We start from the raw sequence: 12978 nt of genomic DNA on the forward strand, positions 1-12978 counted from the left end.
TATTAAAGAAAACAAGCTGTCCCGTGAGTGAGGAATACCCCCGAATGCCACATGGACACTGGAATAGCAAACGATTTCTTTGAAAAGATGCCAAAACTCTGTGATTATTGTAAACTGCATTTCAACTTATCACGATTACCACAATGTGTGTTGTTAAAATTAAATTACAATCCATGAATACTTCAGAAGTTACGTTGCTTACAAGCAAAATTACAAAACGGAAATAGGGTTATGGTTGTTGTGCACTGCACTTCCAGTCATTGTGCTTTTTCATTCAGCCTTATAAGGTGTATTTAATTTCCACCTTCGAGTCTTCAAGTAATGTTCAGGACACGGAAAATAACACAGGACAATGCCTCTGCGATTTGCTGTAATAGATGTATGGCTATTGTGCACTGCACTTCCTTATATTGTGCTTTACTAAAGTATGAAGTCTAATAAAATTCCAGCCAGTAGTTTTCAAGTTATATTCAGGACAAGGACAAGTAAGAAACGGCAGTTGCTCTTCAATTAGCTACAACAAAGTTATGATTCTTGTACACTTCACTTTCTCAAATAAATCCAATCATTGTATGAAGTTTAATTGAATTCCATCCATTAGTTTTCAAGTTATTCTCTAAATGATAACTGGTAGGATTAGTTGCTATGAAGATGTCAAAATGAACATTTCAACCAGGCATCTAAGGGTTGGATTAACATAACTATTACTAAAAATAGGCACACGATGATTTTCTGCCTTTTATCAACCGTTTGCACAGATCTGCACTTAGTAGAAATAGTGCACATGTGTCAACTTTTTCGAATCGTTTGTTACTGTTTTCATTTAACAGAAAAAAATCGCTTGGCCGTCCCATTCTTCTAACAACTCATGTATGAAACATAAGTTCGACTATTCGAGTAGGGCTTACTAATTCTTCGCAGTCTATGTCTCAAGTAGCATCCCAACAGGAATTGACCTTGAATCTTTTACCAGGCTACAGTTCGCAAATGTATTACTAGGTTACAGTGGTAATGCATAGCCAGGTTACAGTCAACCAATGCATGGCCAGGTTACACTCCACCAATGCATGACTAGGCTACAGTCAACCAAAGCATGGCCAGGTTATTATCCAGACAAGCTAAAACATCAGCTGACACTTGCATTACACTGTAGTTGCTGTGTTGGTTAGCGATACAAACTATGGCTTGATAAGCCACTATTTATGCATAATAATAACCATAACTCAATCAACAAATTTGATTTGACCAACAGGCATGGGTCTTGAGATACACTTTGTCTCATGACGATGCACATTAGTACTTGATATAAATGAATTACCGAGTTGCAGTAACAAAAGATCAGTTACAGTTAAAGTAATTTAACCACTAATAATGTGACCTTGACATACAACACTCAGATCAGTCTTGTGCAGGATACCAATGTTAGTACAATGTTATTTGACAAATGACTTTAAAATTGACCTTGGTATTATTATTCGATCTGAGTGTTTCGCGCCAAACACACCCTCAATGTGACCCTCTGTGCAATATTCCAGTACAATCACCTATATATGCCATATACTTACTCTAAGTACGGCATGTTATTTACAGTATGAAATGCATTAATATTGAGTGAACTCGTAACCCGAGTTCTCATAACCGCAGAAACGTAATTCCATGTAACAGACGCTTCGGCCTGAAGAAATTAAAGCTGGTCACAATACAACAACTCTTTGAAGATAACAAAAAAGTCATATCAGATTTCTTATATATATATATTTTCTTAAAAATTAACAATATACATATGCAGTATCAGATCCTTTTTTAAAAAAGATCAAATACAAAATGATACATGAAAACGAGTGATTTGAAAACATACGGCATTTTATGCAGAAATAACAACAGATTTGAGAAGCAACCACATACATCACAGATCTTTAACAGAACAACAAACTCTGATGATTGCAGATTGTTTCTCAAACACAGTAAATATATCCTACATATTAAAATATGTACATATTAATAAACTAAAATATTCTTTAAAAACCCTTCAAATCATGACACTGACAATATTGTACTGGCTTCAATGGTTCCATGCTAAACCATATATTTTCTCTACAAATGCAAACTTCGAACACGTACAGGCATTCAGGCGTTTGTTTGAACGAAGATTCTCTTAGTAAACTAGTATAATAAACATGGAATTGGGTGTATTATACAATCCCTGTATGAACTTTCAGTCTAAAGATTATGCATTTTTGTTGATAACTAAAATACATAGTCCAACTGCACTCATACATACACATCATGATCTATCTATATATATAGGTGCACCAAAACACAGACAAAATATCACACAGTCTATACAATCTGATTACAGAAATTACAAAACACAAAACAGTAAATACTAGTTCAATAAAGCTATGCATTAAAGCAACAATGACATTACTAGACACAATCGTGTACAGCAATGATGCAAGATTAAAGCTCATTTTTAAAGCTGCTCATGTACATGTATGAATGGGGTAAATCAGTATCAACAAAAACAAGATAATAACAAAATGGTAAGTTTTATAGTGAAATGTGAGATTGATTGAACCAAAATATGAATTTGTATGTGGATAATTATGTGCATTTATCATTATGCATCAAATACGCACACAGATCGGTAAGAAGAAATATCATAGAATACTGCAGGAGTCATAAGCCATTGAGCAATTTGCAGTTCAAGGGTTAAACTGGCCAAGAACATATGTAAGAAACAGGCGACATACATATTTCAGTTGTGTAAGTGTAGGAGTTTTTAAAGACAACTACAAGGAATCTAAGTTCATGCCAAGATACATAAAGTATCCTTCGGACTCCACACACATTGACCAACCCAATTGCGTTCATACCCCGATAATGACACCAACCCCGCAATTAATTCCTTAAATATACCCGGTAATGTTCATTCTCTTGTATTTACATGTGTGTTGAGATTCTTTTACTTGAATGTGATGTTGATGAAATAATTGTCAATATTAATGAACCAGCTCTTCATACAGCCAATTTATATGATGTTTAACTGCCATTAAAGCATGGTTTTAAAGTTGTAAACTCAGTAAGATTATCACAGACAAATTATGCAAATAATTAGCGTAAATAATTATAAATTGTTTTGGTTTGGTATCATCTGTGAATGAAAATCATTGAATGGTTAAAGTTTGGTAACATCGGTATATGAAAACATTGAATGGTTAAGGTTTGGTATCATCTGTGAATGAAAATCATTGAATGGTTAAGGTTTGGTATCATCGGTGTATGAAAACGTTGAATGGTTAAGGTTTGGTATCATCGGTGTATGAAAACGTTGAATGGTTAAGGTTTGGTATCATCGGTGTATGAAAACGTTGAATGGTTTAGGTTTGGTATCATCGGTGTATGAAAACGTTGAATGGTTAAGGTTTGGTATCATCGGTATATAAAAACGTTGAATGGTTAAGGTTTGGTATCATCGGTGTATGAAAACGTTGAATGGTTAAGGTTTGGTATCATCGGTGTATGAAATCGTTGAATGGTTAAGGTTTGGTATCATCGGTGTATGAAACATTGAATGGTTAAGGTTTGGTATCATCGGTGTATGAACACATTGAATGGTTAAGGTTTGGTATCATCGATGTATAAAAACGTTGAATGGTTTAGGTTTGGTATCATCGGTGTATGAAAACGTTGAATGGTTTATGTTTGGTATCATCGGTGTATGAAAACGTTGAATGGTTTAGGTTTTGTATCATCGGTGTATGAAAACGTTGAATGGTTAAGGTTTGGTATCATCGGTGTATGAAAACATTGAATGGTTAAGGTTTGGTGACAATACACAAATGTTGTAAGGCACATAACTCTGGCTCTGGAATTATGGCCATAAATAGTCATGCAAAAGCTTTTATTGGCCATCACTCAATAACCATTCATGGTATTTAGATGAAACTTTGTATACATGTTACCTGTGACAAATTATGCACATAGGTCCATAACTCTTGACTTGAATACTTGTCAAGTTGTGCCCTTGTTTGACTGAAAAAAGACAGCAACAGCTGAGCTTCGACAGCTTCTTTTATTCTCTATGTGTTATTTAGTTGTAGTAAAATCAAAAGACAGAAGAGGGTGTGGTGATTAAGATCTATGAAACAAAGTTTAATCACCATTTCAGTAAATAACGGAGATTGAGACTAGTTTGGGTTGTTGTTTTATAATTAATCTTAGTGCATGCTTGTAATTTAATTTACATTAAGTTCATTGGATTCTTAAGTGCTTATATTTTAAAAAAAAAATACAATTCCCCATTAGTTACTGTACAGTTTCATTGAGTACATGAATAAACAGTAAGAGTTTTTTACAAAAATTATTTCAGATATACAATAAGAATACTTGTCTTTGTAAAATTAATACCATGTATTATTATTTTAAAATATATTTAATTTCTTTCATACATTATCTGTCATAAACCTGTCTTTTGGGAAGAACTATTTTTTTTGCGACTGATGAACTGGCGTTATTGAAAAGTGCATTTATGGTCGTGATATTTCTTGTACAAAGCCTTGTACCTTGATGACGACTTGCATTTTCAAGAAAATATCTTCCCACTGTAGCTGTTAGACATTTAATCCTGATAGACAGGTATATAACATGAAATAAAGCCATTTTTATGACAGTCATCAAGTATTTAATTCGAAGACATTTAATCTGATAAACAGGTACCGTATATAATGTGGAAAAAGTTGTTTTTATGAAGTCATAAAGTATTTAATTAGACAAGTAATTATTTGTTAAATAAATGCCTGACAACACATCGTGGGCTTAGTGGAAGACTGTATTGAGTTACGACCTTCTTGCACTTAACCTGTGACATGTACAATTTCTCAGGCTTACGAACAGAGATACTTTTATTTTATTTCTATTTTGTGATGTCTTTGAATAAGTAGCCATGTTGCTTTTAAGATGAAAAGACTGTCCTTAATTTTGAAGCACGCTGTTTTGCTGTTGCTGAAAATTTGCTTAATTCCCTTATTTCAATGTGTTTCACGGTGATGATGCAAAGCGGATTCTTTCCGTCCACATTTTTCATTTACTGGTTCTATCCGGCACCGATGCGGATTCTATCCGTAATAATCGCAACAAAGTTCAGTACATCTCAGCATTTTCTTCGCATTGTTACTGTTATCGTTTTGGATTTAGGAAAATATCTTTATTTTAAAGAATGACCATATTATAAGTGAATGTAAATCTATTTTTATTTAAGGGATGTCGTGTCAAATTAACCAAAAAAATGAAGAAATTTCGCATGAAAAACGTAGGCGACGAGCAGAAACGGTGTTTTTTGTTTTTATTTTTGAAATAATACTTATTCTAACATATTATATTAACGCATAGCAGTTTTATCCTTAGAATCATGCTTCAAGTTAAACTAAATTCATTGTTTAATCATGTTTTAAGAACTTTTTTTTCGATTTAACACGGCAACGGAATCTAGCGTTTGTGGTCACCGGATTCTACTGGCACGTTACATGTTATATTGTTTTGGAGTCTGTAAGAAGTTAATGCTAGAGGATTGTGTGTGTATTTAGTAAGGGTATACTCTGGTATGCTCGACTGAATAAAGGTTTGGGCCTAGAGTAGGCCGAAAAAGAAAAACCTGTGTTTATCGTAGCGGTCTCAAACATAAAAGAAGGGTCGTGACACTAAGGTCAAATATAACGTTTGCAAAACATACATTTATCATATACTCGAAGGCACTCCTTGTTCCGGAGTGGGGGTGCTATGTATATCAGGTTGCCTTTTACACAGAAACAATTCTTTAGTCTTAGTCTGATACTTAGAAGTGTATTTAAGGTATTAGTTTAACTCACTGTTCATTTATGTCGCAAATATGGTATGAGTTCTATATTCATATACATTGATACTGTAATTTTATAATCATGATGCCTTTTCCTGATATAGGAAACAGTCATTTAAAGGGAAGATGAATTGAAATTATGCAAAATGAAAGTAATCAATAAAAGTGCGTTATTGTATGTAGGGATGAAGTATTTTAGTTTACAGATTACGGCCCAGGGAGTATTGCAATGTAGAAATCGTACAAGTCTCATGCATGCCTTTATATTTGCCCGTGCACATGCGCATGCGCGAGCTTCTAGATTCACGTAATAAAACCAATTAATGACTAAATGGATAGTAGTTAAAACTAATCAACCATTTGTTTCTTTTCAGGACTTTTGTTAATAAGCATCTATGCTCCAAAAATAACGGTCTTGTTGCAACAATCTAAACCAAACAAAAATATTCATTTGTTTTCAGGCAACAGCAAAGAAGCATTAAATTATTATTTACTTTAAATTGTATAAGCAAATAATTCTCAAGACTTTATAACTCTCATATGTGAATTAAGGAATTTGGAATTTGCTCCATATTTATTCATACAAGACGATCTAATCCCGTATCTTAAGAGTAACAAGTAATAATTAAGTATATTTTGTTGTTTATGTCATTAGAATGCATGGGAATGATATACGTGTTGATTTGATCTTCTTTTCCGGCTGAAAACAAACAAACAAATAAAAAAAAACATCAAATCTTGGATAGAACCTGGTGCGAGTGTCAAAATATATTCGGTGCCCAAATTTCTATACAACTACTCATACAAGATAGAATCCGGAGCTCCGCTGAACCGACAAGCGAGGACTTTATTTCCACTTTTTATCGCAAAGAGTATATACAGAAGCAAGTAATTAAACTATACCTACTTCGATACATTCTTTGAAAAGATAAACGTAATTATCAGGATGTAAATAGCTGATAGTAAGAAAATATTAAGGTTTCGTTTGCATGCTATTTGCTGTCAGAATTATGATCGCTGTTGCATTTTCATTCGTTTAGGTGAATAAAAAGATATAAGGCTTTCACACCGTGTCCAATCGTTACTGGTAGCGGTGGCTAATGTAACGCCTGTGTAGTGGCTAAATAACGCCAGTGTGCGGCTAATTTTCGGAGGGTAAGGTAAGACAAAGTTTTTGTTTTTCTAATAAGAATAGGTGGAGGATGTGGCCATACAATCATACTTTCAGGTCATATGTTTCTTTTTGCCCAGACTTTTGAGTGTTTCCATATCATCGTGGAAAACCTCACCCTGTTTGGAGTGATATTTCGATTTTCAATTTTAAAATCAAGATTCTAGCATATCTATCCATCTTAGGATTCAATTAAACCCTTTAAAGTTTTTATATTTATACTTGTAAACATTAAACAACATTCTGATTGTCCAATAAAATATAATGTTACTTCGGCAGACCCTTTTAAATAACGATTCGGTGGTAACGCATGTGAAGTGGTGCGCTTTTTCTGTAACGCCTGAGGAGGTGGTGCAAATATTTGCACTCCATAGCTTAATTTTTTGTCAAATATTCCATTTAAACGCCAATCTTTACATAGATTTCTCAAAACAAATGCCCGTTAAAGACCAGATGACATTTATTTACGAATTTATCATTTTAATCTCAACGCATTTATGTGCATTTATTCGTATACTATTCCCAAATTGATAACTACAATGCAAAACATTGCATAAATAAAGGGTTTAATTGAATCCTAAGATGGTTAGATATGCTAGAATCTTGATTTTAAAATTGAAAATCGAAATATCACTCCAAACAGGGTGAGGTTTTCCACGATGATATGGAAACACTCAAAAGTCTGGGCAAAAAGAAACATATGACCTGAAAGTATGATTGTATGGCCACATCCTCCACCTATTCTTATTAGAAAAACTTTGTCGATTACTTTTTTCAATTTTCTTACCTTACCCTCCGAAAATTAGCCGCACACTGGCGTTATTTAGCCACTACACAGGCGTTACATTAGCCACCGCTACCAGTATCGATTGGACACGGTGTTTCATTTTTGTGTTTGTTTGTCGATAGTTGATTGAGTTATTCTTTAGGTATAAAATCACAAACATAATTACAGCACTTGTTGTTATTTTCACCGATTCACATTTCGGCATTCCACTTTTGAATGTAAACAAGACGGATAGAATCCGCATCGGTGCCGGATAGAACTCGAAAATGAAGACTGTGGACGGAAAGAATCCGCTTTGCATCATCACCGTGTATCCGGTGCTCAAATTTCTATACATACGCTCATAATAGATAGAATCCGGAGCTTCCCTAAACCGATAAGGGAGGACTGCATTTCCATTTTTTATCCCAAATATTATATGCAAAAGCAAGAAATTAAATAATACCTACTTCGATACCTTATTTCAACAGTTAAACGTATTTATCAGTATGCAAATATCTCATAATACATACATTTTAACGTTTCTTTTGCGTGGTAGTAGCTGTCGGAATCATGATCGCTGTTTTGTTTTCATTCGTTTAGATAAATAAAAAGATATGGGACTTTCATTTTTTTTTTAGTCGATATTAAATGGAGTTATTCTTTAGAAATCAAATCACACGCATACTTACATCACTTGCTGTTTATTTAAACGATTTATTGATCGGCTTACCATTGTAAAATATAAACAAAACGGATAGAATCCGCACCGGTACCGGATAGAACCAGTAAATGAAAAATGTGGACGGAAAGAATCCGCTATGCATCATCACCGTGTGTTTTGGTCTGTTTGTTGTTTATTTTGAATGAGAAATGTTATCATAAAAGACTTATTCAATGTGCGGTAGTTATGTTATTCATTGTTTGTTGGCATATTTTTTAAATAAATAATGTTAAATTGCAGCGTCAGCTTATCTCTCTGTATATGTGTATTATTCTCCCTCATGACATGCACTGTCATGAATTAACTTGATAATTTGCTTATACAAAAACACATCATAGAACTGTGTCATCCTTATTTATTTTTTAAACCAGTTATTTAACGATGATTAGGAAGTAAGTTATATCAACTTATGCTAAGACGCGCTTGATGGCATGGTGTTCCGCGAGAGAGTGGTCTTATGTTGTGGGGGAAACTTGGTTGCTCAGAAAACCCCACTTGTCAGGCTTGGTGACCACCAACTCACATCCTTGCCTGCATGCACGCTGATCAAATGAGATGGAGGTTGTTTTTGCAATGATAAGTCCATACTATTGATAAATAGATAAACAACACGCTATCAATCATTTTAATGATAGTACATCATGTGTCTATAACATAATTTATGAACTGTATGAAACATCAGGACAAGAAACCATTATCTAATGACCAGTAAAAGTAATCAATGAAAAATGCACTGTCATTTTAAAGTCATTGTATTTGGTTTATACTAATTTACCGGTAAGTCTGATTTCAAAAATAGTTGATGGCTGATATGAATCACTCTCCGGTCAATTTTCTGGGCGGAAACCAGCACTGTGTCCTTTTTGAGTGGCCATGAGAAGGGCGGAAACCAGATCTGTGTCCTTTTCGAGTGGCCATGAGAAGGGCGGAAACCAGCTCTGTGTCCTTTTCGAGTGGCCATGAGAAGGGCGGGAACCAGCTCTGTGTCCTTTTCGAGTGGCCATGAGAAGGGCGGAAACCAGCTCTGTGTCCTTTTTGAGAGGCCATGAGAAGGGCGGAAACCAGATCTGTGTCTTTTTTGAGAGGCCATGAGAAGGGCGGAAACCAGATCTGTGTCCTTTCTGAGAGGCCATGAGAAGGGCAGAAACCAGTACCGTGTCCTTTTTGAGTGGCCATTAGACGGGCAGAAACCAGTACTGAGTCCTTTTTGAGAGGTCATGAGAAGGACAGAAACCAGCTCTGTGTCCTTTTTGAGTGGCCATGAGAAGGGCGGAAACCAGATCTGTGTCATTTTTGAGAGGCCATGAGAAGGGCGGAAAGCAGCTCTGTGTCCTTTTCAAGTGGCCATGAGAAGGGCGGAAACCATATCTGTGTCCTTTCTGAGAGGCCATGAGAAGGGCAGAAACCAGTAGTGTGTTCTTTTTGAGTGATCAAACCCACAACCTCTTGGGTGAGAGGTGGACACCTTATCCACGAGACTACTCTCACCCCAAGGTATATTTGAAAGATCATTGACTTTGATATGACAATTTTAAAGATAAATATATTCTCGCATGACATAGAACTGCATCAAATAAATTTTGTAATGAGAATAAAATAGCTTGGTTTCCGAGGATGAGAAATATGAGAACTAGTATTTACACACATTGCAAGGACCTGAAATTGATGTATTTTCAATCCTTCATTACAATGCATTGTGGTAGAATTCATGGGTTTTATATATTCATGATTTAGTGTGCCATAACACGTACATAACACGTACATCCAGCCCATACACATATGATACATACTCAGCGTTTACTAGTATTTAGCTAAAACTAGTATAATTCATTTTCTTTCATGCTTTACGATGAAATATGGGGTTTTAACAGTGAAATAACAACAGTGAAAATATCAATTGGATATTTCGAAAACATTGCATGGTTTAGGTTTGGTGACAATACACACATGTTGTAAGGTACATAACTCTGGTTCTGGAGTTATGTCCCTAGATAGTCATGCAAAAGCTTTTATTAGCCATCACTCAATTACTTTCATGGTATTTCTATGAAACGTTGTATACATGTTACCTGTGACAAATTATGCACATGTGTAGCAAGGCCCATAACTCTGATTTGAATACTTGTCAAGTGATGCCCTTGTTTGACTGAAAAAAGACAGCAACAGATGAGCTTTGGCAGAAAAGGCAATTCTGACGCTATTGAATGAGCCCTAACGTACGATTTTTATTGTTTAAGTGTTGATACTACTTTCATATCTTTATATAATATAGTGTGGTATGCACCTAATATGATTACCAATGTATCTTGGATAGACACAGCATTAAAAAAAAGAAACGAAAGTTGCGCTCTTTAAAAAATATTTTAAAAAATACACAAAAAATCCTGATTTATTTTCAACAGAAGATATATATAGCCGATATTTATTCCTGTCCCCAACTACAATTTCGGCAACTTAACGGCGTTATTCAAATAATCCAGACGGCCATGAACGCGTATTAAATGGAACAGTTAAAAACAACGCAACCTTGCACTCATGCACTTTATAATGCAGATATAAAAACGAGACCAATGCTGGTTTTATCTAGTTCTGTTGGCGTTCTAATTTATTATTATACCACATGTATTTCATCTCTGGTTGTATTACATCTGGTGCATGCTGATAGCAAATAATCGGATATTTTGTCTGGTTCATAAACCTAATTTAAATTCTGTTTTCAATAGACGCCGTGGTATTTTACAAAGCATTCTGATTAAGATCATACTACAAGTAGTATAGTGTCCGTAAGACCGAATTCTTTATTCAAATGGCAGGAAAAAACTATTGGCGGTGGGAACATGCGGCTCTTGACACTGGCGAAGCTCCGCGTGTACAGTGGTGTAGCGGCATTGTACATGGGCTCGGGGTAGTATGTAATACTGGTCTTAATTGGATCTAAGAACGATGTAGCTAATCGGACTGCTCGATCTAAATGACGGATCTATACAGTCGATTCAGTCAATGGTGTATGACCATAAGGTTGACTTGAGCTGCATATTGAATACCACCACTGGTCTCTACATCATTCTGGAAAAAAGTTCTGCATTAGTCATACAGGTCAAGATATACCGTAAACGTTTCCATGGCCATTAAAGAATATAGATTTTGAATGCACGTCCTATTTGGCTTAGCTACGGCCCTGCTTGCTGATCATATTTGTCGATGATTCACATCATACATATACAGCTCGAAATCGAGCCGTTTTTTTCAAATGTCAAGTTGATTCTTATAATATATTATATAAAAAAAATACATTAATGCATGTAAAATGTTCAAGCTTTATTTTCGCTATATAAACAATATGCTATACACTCCACGTGATGAACGATAAACACAAGTGTCTCGATTCATTGCTTATTTGTATTTAGGTTAGTTACCGAGCGGTGCCTTTGTTTCTTAAGGCCTAAAAAAATATGTCTGTTTCGGGTAACCTGACCCTACCTATAAAAATACGCCGACCCTAACTATTTTTTTCCGTTTCAGAGCAAACAAAATATTCGTTAGCGAATAGAGAGTTACGAAGGGCGGATAAATGCAGATTTTAATCAGAATTATTGTTTATATGATAAATCAAAGTCAGGCAATGACAGTAATGTAGGAAAGACTGCCATGTGCAAGAAAACACTCTGAACTTACGACAGATTTTGAAAAAAAAAATCTCTACCTACCCTACCTAGAAATTTTGGGAATGTTACCCGAAACAAACAAAAATAATAATTTTGGCCTAATTAATTGAAGCCCAATCGGTTGTAAATGAGATGAGTTGTTAATGTATATTAATCTTTGTTTTGAGACAATTCATTAATTTATGAATGCTTTTTTTTTTTCAAAGTTGAGCACGGCTTTTGTAATAACGTACTTCTAATAATCACCTGAAGCCAATTGTAGAAAAATTAAATAACTTGTCAACAGGTAATCATAAGGCTAGTTCGAACCCTCAAGGTCTTTATTAATTTAATTATAATAATAAATATTGACCATTTGCTGCAGCCTTTAGTGTAAAATTTTGATACTGTTCTCTTTTCTTTGTATTTAGGCCATGAATCGTTGTGACCATACTGAATATATATATGTGTGTTTATATTTGCTATATGTTGTCAAGAAACTGTTAAATAACACGTTTACGACAATAAACATCTCTGTATGTCTGTCTGTCTGTCTGATAAGTTGTCCACAGTTGTTTTTGGCCAGTTTGCAGATTGAAATACATATATATATATATATATATATATATATATATATATATATATATATATATATATATATATATATATATATATATATATATATATATATATATTATTAATCGATTGGTTAATTGGATGAATATTTGACAATCAATATATTTTGGCCTAACTTTGACTGAATCGACGAATTAACCTGCTCTATTGCTTTGTCTGCGGTCAATAAAACTGGTAAAGTCC

The sequence above is a fragment of the Mya arenaria genome, chromosome 12 (genome assembly GCF_026914265.1).
Source record: "Mya arenaria isolate MELC-2E11 chromosome 12, ASM2691426v1".
NCBI lineage: Eukaryota > Metazoa > Mollusca > Bivalvia > Myida > Myidae > Mya > Mya arenaria.